At 45.1% G+C, this 10,556-nt stretch overlaps 1 non-coding gene across 1 annotated transcript; it reads left to right on the top strand.

The window, feature by feature from the left end:
• The first annotated feature begins 1,162 nt into the window (after positions 1-1,162).
• TRNAP-AGG (transfer RNA proline (anticodon AGG)) lies at positions 1,163-1,234 on the top strand. Its single transcript has one exon. It is a non-coding gene; the product is annotated as a tRNA-Pro (tRNA).
• The last annotated feature ends 9,322 nt before the right edge of the window (positions 1,235-10,556 follow it).

The following is a 10,556-nucleotide window of genomic DNA, read 5'->3' as shown; positions in this document are numbered from 1 at the left end:
CCCAGTAGCGCCAACAGTCTCCAAATAAGACCCATAATCTCTATTCCTTATACGACAAATGCTGACAAGAAATGTGAGTTAGAAATGTCTTTTACTACAGATGTCCCTGCCTGCCCTGGGACTGTTCCCTAGAGCATGTGCATCACTTCTTTATCCAGTCATGTTTTAAGCATACCAGTCCTGAGACTCTGGCTGATTCCCTGGAGGCGCTAGCTCACAGCTCAGTAGATCCCATCCAGGAGAAGGGCTGCCCCAGATTATCATGTTCTGCTTCCCTTTCCTTTGATCCACTCCAAATAATCTCTCTCATTTGGCACCCCCAGCAGCCCTCCCTTTAGCCTCCTGTTCTCACCCTTCTCACACTTGCAACTGATTGCTGGCTGTGTCTCTTACAAGCTGTCACTTGGGCACTCATGCCTGGATTTTCCTGTTTTTTTTCCTCCTTAAGAGTGAGATTCTTTCCAACAACTTTAGCCATGTACAAAACATTCACCTAGTGCCCTCCCACAGGGAAAAGAGAGAACTGGGTATTATCACAGCTAAGCAAGCCTATCCCAAAGATAACTATCTAACACAGTTATATATTTTCCCTCTGGAAATGCTTCACTTTTTCCATGTGTCACGGCAGCAGTCCAGTCAACTAGCTCTATTTGAAGCTCTTAGGTGGACAGAGTTGATCTAACTCCCCCCCTACACATATCCTATCTGCCTCCTAGTGTCCTCAGTGATGAGCATCTGCACCTTTTTCCACTCTCATTCCTCTTTCTGGCACTTTTGTGACCCAAAAGGACTGCCGAGTCTTTGAGGGCATCCCAAGTGTACAAGGAGAGACTGTTTGAAAATTGCACGTCTTCCTCTCTCATGTCTAATTTGTGGTGCAGTGAGTTCTGCCCAGCACTTCTGTAGTCTCCTCCTCATCCACATTTTGCCCTTCAGACTTTATTTCCATAGATGACTTCCATTTGTCTCTTTGATCCAGTATGAGGCCTTGTCTGCAGCCAGATAATGATAAAAATCACTGTTAATATATGACAGCATTGCACAGACTGTGCATCCACATATTGCTGGTTCCTCTTGGCATGGCTAAGTCCTGGCACTGTAAAACACAAGTGTGGTCAGAATAGCAAATAATTTGGAGGTTTACTGTATCCTATACCCTGTCGGCTCGTTGGTCTAGGGGTATGATTCTCGCTTAGGGTGCGAGAGGTCCCGGGTTCAAATCCCGGACGAGCCCTGGTTTTAGCACTGGACAAGGTTGCCCAGAGAGGTTGTGGAGTCTTTCTCTGGAGATACTCAAAACCCGCCCGGATGCAACCCTGTCTGACATGCTCTAGGTGACCTTACTTGAGCAAGGAGGTCAGACTACGTGCTCTCCAGAGGTCCCTTCCAACCTCAACCATTCTGTGATTCTGTAAATCCAGATACTGTTATTATTTTCAGCCTTTCCTCTACTCATTTTTTTTTCTTAAAATAAGGCTTTTGGGAGAAGAAAGGATTTGCCATTTGATTATCTTTCTGTCTCATCTTCCCCATTCCCTTTAACATGTCCCTGTTCCTGTGCTACTTGCCTACTTTCTCGAGCAATGAGTGCCACTTCTTGGTGGGAGCTGGGTGCTGGGCTCCGATGTGATGTTTCAGCTGGCTGAGGGTGAAGGCCATTCTTGCATGTAGAGGATTCTGCTTAGGAAAAGGGATTTACCAACTTTGTATGGTAAAGCTGTCCCAAAGATCACCAGGTAGGAAGCTCTTTGCATCAGGCCAATTTATTAAAGGAGGTGGTTTGTATGCAGTTTGGAAATCTCATCTCTGAGTTGACTCAAAATGTGATACAGAGCCAGAAGAGCATCACTAACAAAGCATTGCTGTAGCTGTCCTTTTGTATAAACAGTTTACAAGGCAAAGGAGGGATGAGTTAGGGAAACAACTGATGTACAGCCAGAGAAACTTATTTCAAGCCATAAAAGAGGCTGCTTGTAAACTTTACTCAACCTCTTTTCTGCATCCTTGTCTTCAGCATCTACCCTGAACATGGTCTCCCACTTTGATTTCAATGGTTCCTCCTGGAACAAAGAATTAGGGTAAGTTTTAAAGCAGAGAGGAGGGACTGATTGCTTGACTGTTGCCAAGTTACTCGACTTCATGCTTCAGCAAAGCTGTGAGATGCAAGGCATCCTTGGGAAGCTGGAGACTTCAGCCCGGAGTGAAAGTGATCCAGTAAAATCTGCTCTGCTCCCACCCCATCTCTTCTCCCCTTGCCAGCTTTAGGATTAAGTTCCCAAATGCATTTCATATGCACCAAGGGACAGAATTGAACAAACCTATAAAAAGCTGAAACACTGTGATCTATGCAGCTCATCTTACCGGAACATCTTCTAGGTCACGGGCTTAAGTATCACAGTCATTTTTATGCCAGCAAAATGAACATTGTCAAGCCAGTTTCTTGGCCTGACGGCCAGCTGAGGTGGAAGGATGCACACCTTTATCATTTATCATTCCAGAACAGGCTGATCACATCCATCCTAATCATCACGAATGCTACCTGGCTTATGTAACTACAGGACTATTTGGAACAGTGCTGCTTGCTCTGGGACAAAACTATTCTAGGGACTATGCTAATGGTTTATCATTATATTTGACTGAGGCCTGTAATTTGAGCCTGGTTAGTTCATTAATGTTTACACAGTTAGAGAATTTTATTTCCTTAGCAGAGCAATGGTGCCATGATCTTGTCAGTGAACACTGGCCAAGTTAGGTGCAGCCTTTCTTGTGAATGAGTAAGGCTCATTTATGGGCCTTCAAGTTTAGGTTCAGCTCAGGAGGCTTCACGTAGCCTGGAAGCAAAGGGAGACCAAGACTGAAATGAAAACCTTATCAACTAAATTATCTATGAGGAAAAGGAAGGGAGAAAAAAGCTCAGCTCAGTCCCACTCTTTTTTCCCTTTACATTGTGTTTATGGGCTTTTTCTGTGCCACCAGTACAATCTGTAAACCAGGCATCAGACCACTCTGCACAAAGTCCATTTAATATCTGCTCGGAGTCAATGGGAAAGATGACATCTACTGTGTGGATGAGCTGACAGGAACTAGCAATCGACAGTCAGTGGTACGTCCTCATTCGTGTCACAGATCATCCCTCCACCCTGATCTCTTCCTCAGCTCTGATCAGACCTGTCCTTCTCACTTTCTCACTTTCTCTTGGTCTGAATCCATCTCCACCCACACATCTCTCACCTTTAATATCTCTCAGCCATCTCAGTGACATAGCTTCACACGATCGTAGAATACTTGATGTAGCAAAGGATCTCTGAGGGTCTCTGCTCAAAGGAGTCCAATTAAATCAGGATGTTCAGAGTCCTGTCCAGGTAAGCTCTGAATATCTCCAAGGATGGAGATTCCCATCCACCCACGCTTCTTTTCCAGTGTTTGACTATATCAAGAACTTTTTCCTTATATATAATTGAAATTTCAATGGCTACAGCCTGTCCTTCACTTCTTATCCTTCCATTGTGCATCTCTGAGAGAAATCCGGCTTCACCTTCTCTGCAATTATGCATTAGGTAGCCATAGATAGCAACAACATCTCACTTGGCCTTCTCCTCTCCCACTGCACAATCCCAGCTCTCAGCCTCTCCTTCTACGTCCCCTGCTCCAGCCTCAACCAGCTTGGTGTCTCCTCTGGGTTCACTCCCATCTGTCACCATCTGCTTGATACTGGGGAACCCCAAACTGGACCTAGTATCAGGATGCAGTCTCCCAAGTGCCAAACAGAGAGTGATAATTACTTCCCTTGACCTGCTGGTTACAACTGTGCCAAGGCAGCCGAGCATGCAACTAGCTTTCATTGCCATGAGGGCACACCACTGATTTACGTCAAGGTTGTTGTTCAAGCTTTGCATCACGATTTTGTCACAGCCCATGTATTTGTACAGCCAACTCCAAGAATCCAGCTTAGCTGTCACTGCTCTAATGATTCAGTTCAACAACGTGATGAGCCAGTTTGGTTTCTTTGTACCGCTGGCTGTACTAGTCCAGCTCCATGTACGGCCAAAGTAGTCCAGGCACTTACGTCAGGTATCTCAAGTAGACCATGCATTGCTCCCATCAAGAGTACTTACATGCAACACTAAGAGTTTGCAAATCTTCATGAGAAGCTTAGAAAGCAAATGTTTTCCTAAATACAACGCTCTAATACAACCACAGGTTTTGTAGTGTGTTCTAAGAACCACTGAATGAAAGTCAGTGATCTGCATGATGTATTAGATCAAAGTAGTTAATTATGCTAGATTCATCTAGCCTTCAGATGTGAAAAAGTCCCTATATAACTCCTTTTAACAAGGTACTGCTAGAGTAATTATCAGTTCTGTATAACAAATCCAGGATAATGCCATCAGTTTCAGTGGATGCAATCTCAAGTTTAAAGCAGTTTTTTGAGATTTGATTGTTTGATTCCTGGAAACAATGTCCACACCGGAGTGCAATTTGCACACATAACCTTCTTAGATTCCTCCTTCTTCAATATAGCACTGGTGCTCATGCAGCTCAGTATCATTTCTGTCCTCAAGACTTGTCCAGCATTTAGGTCTCACCCCATATTGCTCAATATTGCATTGTCTCAGCCTCTTTCTTCAGATGGTCAAACTAAGGCACAGCGATGCTAAGAAGTGGGTTACCCGACACCACATGGCAGCTTGATGACCCAGTAGGAATGTGATCCTTTGAAAGTCAGAACAGCACTCTGTACTATGCCAAGGCTTAATGCTGCCCTGAATCATAACTAAGAAAACAGAGTACACGGGAAAAGGAGAAAAGGGCTTTGCATTCAAATACACATCAATTTTAAGTGCACCTTCTCTATTAATGAAAGTATGAAAAAGAGAAGAGAGAGTCACATAACTTCCAGTTCTCAGGTCTCTTATTTGGAGCTGTGATCTGAGACCCAAGGTCCAGCCCAAGCTCTGGATTTCACTTTTTCTTCATACAGTTACTGGTTTAAACTCAGCCTGAATGTGCTGTCATGTGAGTTCAGAAGATACACTAACCATATTTGCCAGTCTCAGAATTTGTATCATATAGTTGTTTGTTAAAGCCCCACCTATCCCGTGCAGTGCTTCCTTTCTGATAATTGCTACAGAGATACTGGGCTAAATAATGGAAAGGGGACAAAACTCTCTAATTCTCACCATTATCTTGCAAACAGCCTGTTAAAACATAAACTCCCTGATATTTTCTTCCAAGCTCCTCCCCTGAGATATGCCGCTGAGCATCCTTGGAATTTCCTTGCACTTGGCCACTGCCCTGAACTGTCGTGGGAACACGGTGAAATTGGGTAGGTGTCATTCGGCACTGAAAACTTACCCACTTTGTCTACAGAAATTGAAGGAGACAGAGTGGTGACCTGCAAAAAGGAAAAGCAGCGAAGACTTTTGAAGTCATTTGCTGAGTTTACCTATTCATTGTAACAGTGGAGAGATCAAAGTACCTGTACTTGTATCACACAGAGCCCATATGGCTCCCATACCCTGAAATTCCCCATGACCACAGCAGGAATTGCACAGCAGGATCAGACCTTTCGTGAAACAACATTTCATGTCTCACCTCACTGCTGAGAGAGGCAGAGGGTTATCACCCTGAAGCTTCAAGTTCCTCCATGAAGCCTATCCAGGGCATGCTTGTGCTTGTCCCAGAGGGCAGAAGGTCTCTTAGGGGAGGGACTAGTTCCTGTAGTGATATCAATAGCAAAATCCATTTGGGATCAAGATGAGGTTCTCATATCTCAGGTAAACAGCACTGACTTCCACTACAGCCTCAGGCTTGCTGAAGTCACAACACAAAACAACACAATAAATGCCAGGTTTACTATTGCTAGGGTTATTAGAAACTTAAGACACAGTTTTGATGCAGCATGACCCTCCAGGGCCATAGCTTCTACCTTTGGCACATTTTGTTTAACCTTTAAGCCAGGTAGCACTTACATGTGACCATGTGACATGCTACAGCATCAAAGTTGCTGCAGCTTCCAGCATCTCTGTTTTATGATTGTTACCTAGCTCTGAGTATAAGCTTAGCTCCCAAATTCAAATAGCTTTTTTTTTTCTCAGACTTTTTTCATCGGTTCTGACCTGCCAGAACTATTCACAACATGGAAATTCAGTTTTCCAGTAATTTGATTTTGACCCAATCTGCTTTTTCAAGGAAAAAAAATGAATTTATTCAGTTCTACCACAGCTTTCTGCACACTCTGAACAGCTCAACATGTATTTAACGATCACAAAGCAACTATCAAAGACTGTGGAGTTTCAATAGCCTAAGAACTGAGGGCTATGCTGGCCTGGGGGAGCCCTGAGCTTCAGCCCCTGCTCTAGTTCAGATAGAGAGAGAGTTAGAAAAGAGATACCCACTCCCAGGCAATGCTTTCGCTGAGGGGGGATGACCAAGGATATGTCAATCCAAAATACACCTCATGAGAGGCTTCAGCTAGAAATTTTCTCATGTATGGTTGTTAGGACAGATATAGACCCCAAGTTCAAGGATCACAACCCAGGATAAGATTCTTGGGCAAGGAAAGAAGGACAAAAGAAGCTGCATACAGCAAGAACTCTGTGGCTGTGGAATACCTCAAATACAGCATTGGGGAATCCCTAAATCCAAGAGGAAAGCTAGGGCCTTAATTCCTTCTGTGACTCAGGTCTTCATCCCTTATCCCAGTCTCTGTGGGCCATCCTGGAGCTATGGTCAAAGAGTACACTAACACCATCCACCTTGTCATGAGCCAGAAGAAAACAACCATTTCTCTTTCAGAGGACATGCAGCCACTGCTGTCACCATTTTAACCAATCCTGACTCTCAGAGGGGCTGCATAGCTAGGGCACAGCCTGCCTTGTTTTCAAAATTGGAGTCACCTCACATCTTGGAATATAGGAGTTTGGGAGTCAATGTCTGTACTTGACCGTATGCATTTGTCCCCATGACTTTCCCTGCCCTCGTTCTTTGGTACTACTATTAGCTTCTATCAAAATGATGTGTTGCCCAGGCACCCTGAGTTATGTAAGATGTCCCACAGCCCTTTGGGGTGGCTGCAGGATGTTTTCAAGTGTTCAGGATCCTGCAGGGAAGAACTAAGGCAACAAGCAGGATTGCAACCCTGGACTTCAGGAGAGCAGACTTTGGGCTCTTCAGAGACTCAATTGGTGGAATCTCATAGGTTAAGGCCCTAGAAGGAAGAGAGGGCCAGGAGAGTTGTCTAGTATTCAATCATCACTTCCTCCAAGCTCAAGAGAGGTGCATCCCTATCAGTAGGAAGTGCAGCAAAGGGGGCAGGAGACCTGCATGGGTGAGCAAGGAGCTCCTGGCCAAATTCAGACAGAAGAAGAAAATACACAGACTGTGGAAGAGGGGACAGGCTACTTGGGAGAATTATAGGAATGCAGTCAGAGTATGTAGAGATGCGGCGAGGAAGGCTAAGGCCCAGTTGGAATTGAGTCTGACAAGGGATGTCAAGGACAACAGGAAGGGCTTCTTCAAATACGTCAGCAGCAACAGAAGGACTAGGGAAAATGTGGGTCTGCTCCTGAATGGGGCAGGGGCCTTGGTGACAAGGGATGCAGAGAAGGAAGAATTACTGAATGCCTTCTGTGCTTCAGTCTTCACTGCTAAGGGCAGCCCCCAGGAATCCTGCAGCCTGGATGTGAGGGAGAAAGTCCAGAGAAGGGAAGACTTTCCTTTGGTTGAGGAGGAAAGGATTAGAGACCTTCTGGGCAGGCTAGACATCCACAAATCCATGGGCCTGGATGGGATGCACCCACAGGTACTTAGGGAGCTGTCGGATGTTGTTGCCAGGCTGCTCTCCATCATCTTGGAAAGGTCCTGGAGAACTGGAGAGGTGCCTGAGGACTGGAGGAAAGCCAGTGTCACTCCAATCTTCAAAAGGGACAAGGAGGAGGACCCAGGCAACTCCAGGCCAGTCAGCCTCACCTCCATCTCCGGAAAGGTGATGGAACAGCTCCTTCTAGATGTCATCTCCAGACATATGGAGGAAAAAAAGGTGATCAGGAGTAGTCAGCATGGATTCATCAACGAGAAATCCTTGGTTGCTTAACCAACCTGATAGCCTTCCATGATGGAATGACTGGCTGGGTAGGTGAGAGCAGAGCAGTGGACATTGTGTACCTTGACTTCAGCAAGGCTTCTGACACTGTCTCCCATAAGATCCTCCTAGGCAAGCTCAGCAAATGTGGGTTAGACGAGTGGACAGTGAGGTGGATTGAGAACTGGCTGAAAAGCAGAGCTCAGAGGGTTGTCATCAGTAGCGTGGAGTCCAGCTGGAGGCCTGTGGCTAGTGGCGTCCCCCAGGGCTCAGTCCTGGGTCCCATCCTGTTCAACTTCTTCATCAATGACCTGGGTGAGGGGACAGAGTGCCTCCTCAGCAAGTTCGCGGATGATGCCAAGCTGGGAGGAGTGGCTGATACACCACTCCTGTGCTGCCATTCAGAGAGGGACCTGGACAGGCTGGAGAGCTGGGTGGAGAGGAACTTCATCAGGATCAACAAGGGCAAGTGCAGGGTCCTGCACCTAGGGAGAAATAGCCCTGGGCACCAGTCCAAGCTGGGGGCTGACCTTGTGGAGAGCAGCTCTGAGAGAAAGACCTGGGAGTGCTGGTGGATGACAAGTTGACCATGATGCAGCAGTGTGCCCTTGTGGCCAAGAAGGCCAATGGTCTCCTGGGGTGCATTAGGGAGAGTGTTACCAGCAGGTGGAGGGAGGTGATCCTGCCCCTGTACTTGAGTCCTGTGTCCAGTTCTGGGCTCCCCAGCACAAGAGAGAATTGGAGCTGCTGGAGAGAGTCCAGCACATGGGCTACAAAGATGATCAGAGGGCTGGAGCACCTGCCCTCTGAGGAACGACTGCGAGAGCTGGGCCTGTTCAGCGTGGGGAAGAGAAGACTGAGGGGGGATCTTATCTCCAGAGGTCCCTTCCAACCTTACTGATTCTGTGATTCTACACACTTGGAGGTGCACATTAAGTCTAAGGAGAAGGATCCCCTGGAAAGCAGCAGAAAGACCATCAGGGAGTTAGGAGGGGATAGGAACTGGAATGTTGGAATGAGCAACGAAGGCTATGAAATAGGAACAACGATGGATGGATGACAGCAAGGTTTTCTCACTCTTATTCTGACCCTTGAAGAAGAGGAGCTATCTAAGAAAGTTCTCAAGAACTCATAGCTCTGTCTCAAACAGAAGAAACTGTTACAGAGAAACAAAACCCTAGAAATTATAGTCACAAGCAGATTTTGTCATATCTTGATTTCTACCTTGATGTCTCTTGTTTACCAGAAAAAGCAGCTCATGAAGAGCACTGTGAAGTCAGCAGAGACATCTAGTGGCAAAGATGACGTAAAAATATACTGGGGAATATATCATGGCGTTTTGTTCATCTTACAGACAGCTCTGTTACCACTGTCTTTTCAGTATACACAAAAAGGACTGACTGAGAACTCAAGGCTGTATTTTTAACTGATTTGTTGAAAAACGTATTGGATTTATCCATTCCTAATTCTCCAAATCCCCAACTTTATGGAGATAAAACACTTCTACAAGTACTATGTCTCCTGTCTGTCCTCAGTCTCCCAGGATGTTGTTCACGCTGAACGTCTTTTGCTTTCAGAGGAGTTTGGCACTCTTGGTATTGTATCTGGTTCTGGTTATGGCTTTTGGTGTGTGTCATTGCTGCTGGGCTGATTGATGTGATCTTGTTATATAGCTCAGAACAATTTTTTTTCCATCTGTTTTTTACAAATATGTTTTTTGTTAAGAACTTTTCAGATTTTGACTTTGATGGCACTGGTTTTGTTTAAAGATTTGCATTACCTATTATGTTGAACATCTTTGTGCAGCTGTTTCATTTATTCCAAGTTTGTTCTTCGCTAGACACAAACCAGTCTCTATTCAGCTTTGGCAGCTGTTAAAAAAAATGTAACAAAGCATTGGCAAAATTCATTTTTTTAGTGAAGCAGGCAATACTGCCAATTTACCTGCAGTGAAAATCTGGCGTATATTCATTAAAGCCAGTACTGCTTACTCTGGATTTATTCTACAGTCACAGGCAATAGTGTGAAATACAATGCTGCAAATGAAACATGAAAGATGTGAACCCAAAGCTCTCTAGGTAGACATCTTCATTTTTATAATGACTTTGCAAGTTTTACATGTATCTCATAAAAGACATTTGGCCAATGATGAGAGATCACTGCTGCGACAGTAAGACAGTTGCTCAGGCATGAGAAGACCATGGCCCGATTTGATGGGTGTTTAGTAGTGTTCAGTACTGGAATGGCTAAAGTACTGAGGAATATTGGAGTGTGAGGATGTGATCATAAGCAGTCAAGATCTAAGGGAATCAGCCTAATAGTTGGCTTAACAAATTACTGTTCATTATCCAGGCCATGGTACCTTTCACTGTGTGAAGTCCTACGTTGGTCCACTTGCAGAGTTAAATATTTTAGCTTATTGAAAGCCAGTAGGCTGCAGGGTCTTACATAAGTAAATCAGTTTTGAAAACCA

This window comes from Rhea pennata, chromosome 1 (genome assembly GCF_028389875.1).
Source record: "Rhea pennata isolate bPtePen1 chromosome 1, bPtePen1.pri, whole genome shotgun sequence".
Lineage (NCBI taxonomy): Eukaryota > Metazoa > Chordata > Aves > Rheiformes > Rheidae > Rhea > Rhea pennata.
The sequence above is the reverse complement of the archived record's forward strand: the minus strand, read 5'-3'. Positions and strand labels throughout refer to the sequence as shown.